The sequence below is a fragment of the Canis lupus genome, chromosome 31 (assembly GCF_011100685.1).
Source record: "Canis lupus familiaris isolate Mischka breed German Shepherd chromosome 31, alternate assembly UU_Cfam_GSD_1.0, whole genome shotgun sequence".
NCBI classification, from domain to species: Eukaryota; Metazoa; Chordata; class Mammalia; order Carnivora; family Canidae; genus Canis; species Canis lupus.
The window spans coordinates 23,765,374-23,767,628 of record NC_049252.1 but is presented as its reverse complement, the minus strand read 5'-3'; the positions used below and the strand labels follow the sequence as shown (position 1 = coordinate 23,767,628).

General features: G+C 35.6%; 1 pseudogene; it reads right to left on the bottom strand.

The window, feature by feature from the left end:
• Positions 1-291: 291 nt before the first annotated feature.
• LOC100686213 lies at positions 292-648 on the bottom strand (annotated as a pseudogene).
• Positions 649-2,255: the final 1,607 nt, after the last annotated feature.

Below are 2,255 nucleotides of genomic sequence, written 5' to 3'. Positions count from 1 at the left end.
TCCCATCTCCCCAGTCCTGGAGTTCATGACTCACCCCCCAGGGGAGAAGAGTGTCCTGAGCAGGGGTGGCAATCAGAACCAGGACAAAAAACAAAACAAAACAAAAAAAGAGTTAGAATCAAAGGGTATCAGAGTGACATAGAAAATACAGGGTTACCAGATCATCCAAATAAAATGTCCATCAGGACAGAAGAAAGGATGTTTCATCACATGGGCCCCTCTGGCCTTACCAGGAATGAGAAGGGGCAGGAGGCTTCTGCTAAATGTTTCCTACTGTGCACTTCATGAACTTCATGCCATCATCACCTTTCAGATGTTGTCCTTGGCTTCCATCATACTCTGGTCTAGGTAGGATTTTTTTCTGCTCCAGTTCTTTAATTCTTTTCTTCTACTATTTTCTGTTTCTCTAACAGCTGATTGTGAATTACCTTCTTTGACTAAAGAATAAACATTCATCTTATACCTTCACACATGTCAGTTTCATCCACAAGTCATAATCTCTGTATCTGCAACATGTGCATGTTTTTTTGTTCTGTTTAGCTGTTCAATCTGTAGGTCTTCAAGCTTCACCTTCTGTTGAGTGTCAATAACTTTGGCTTGAAGTTTTGTGGAGGCCTTCTTCAACTCCAGATCCATGGGAGCCACCATCTTGGTTCACTCTATGCATTTGCACAGTGAGAGAAAGCTATAAAGGACTATCTTTATGATTTATTAAAATGTTTTACATGGGAAGATTTCCAATATATACCTTTCTTTCCATCTATCTCATTGACACCTTTGTGTTGTATCTTCCCTCTACTTCCCCACCATGCACTAGACTATAATTACCTGTTTCCTTGTTTGTATGCTTAGATACCTTTCTACTCATAGTGAGATTCCTGGACCAGTAGTATCAGCATCTCCTGGGAGGTTACTAGAAAATTGAGTCTTAAAGCCCCATATGACCACTGAATTAAAATCTGCATTTTAGAAAAGTTCCCTCTATAATTTGAGTGAACATTAAAATTTGAGAAGTGCTACTACTACTAGATTACAGTTCTTTGAGAGAAAAGATTGTGTATCTTGTTCATCATCATTACCTTCATCTCTTTGGGCAATGATTGGTGCATAGTATTTGCTCAATAAGTATTGAGTGCATAAATTAATTAGGCATTTTAATGATATATAATAAGATATCTGCTTCATTATTTAGAAACATAAAATTTTAATGAAGTAAAGACAATTTTGAAAAGTCATGAGTATATATGAATACTAATAGTAAAAAAAAGGAGATGCAGATTTGTGACTTGCTCTTATTTTGGGAAATTTTATACAACATAATCCCATAATCCTTGGGCATGTATTTGTATGACAGTACCAAATCAACTTGACTACACACAAAACTTGAGAATAAGACTTTGATTTTGCACAAGGCATGAAGATCTATGGATATCTAACTTCAGGAACCTATATCTGAGCCTTCCATCTCTCTGATGAGGCCTACTTTCTCTATATTCTCATAGCTGTTTTCTTAATTTCTTCGGTGCCACTTATAGGTTAATGTCTGTTACTGTAATGTTTTCTCCTCAAGGATTTGAAACAAGTAATTTTGAAACTTCAGCCTGATAATATATATTTACTGATTTTCTTTTTTTTTTTCTTTCTTTTTAGATAAAGAGAGAGCTGGACCAGTGCTATGGGAGGGGAAAAAGGAGAGGGAGAAAGAAAATCTTAAGCAGGCTCCACACTCAATGCAGAGACAAACACAGGGCTTGATCTTATGACCCAGAGATCATGACCTGAGCTAAAATCAAGAGTTGGACACTTAACCAATTGAGCCACCCCAGGTGCCCCTGATTTATTTCACTCTTACTAGAAAAGGAAAATTATTCATTTTATAAGTATCTTAAGGGTACTTATAAATATTTCATTTTCCCAGTTGGTCATTTTTATGCTATTATAAGACATAGTTTGATTACTCAGTTTCTTACTATAAATAAGACATCAACTCTCACCACATTGATTTTATTGTTATGATTACTGCAACAGTAGTCTTAAAAACTAAAAAAGCCAAAAAGTATGTTTATAGAACTTTAACAATTGCAAAGACATTACACATACTTCATTACTGGGTCCCCAAAACAAATCTTTCAGATAATTTATCATTATTTTGATTATTCCAACTATATGCAAAAGTGGAGGTTGGGGTGGCTAAGCAACTAAGAGATAAGTTGAGCTGAGACTAAATTTTGAATTTCTGACTGTAAAATTCAGAA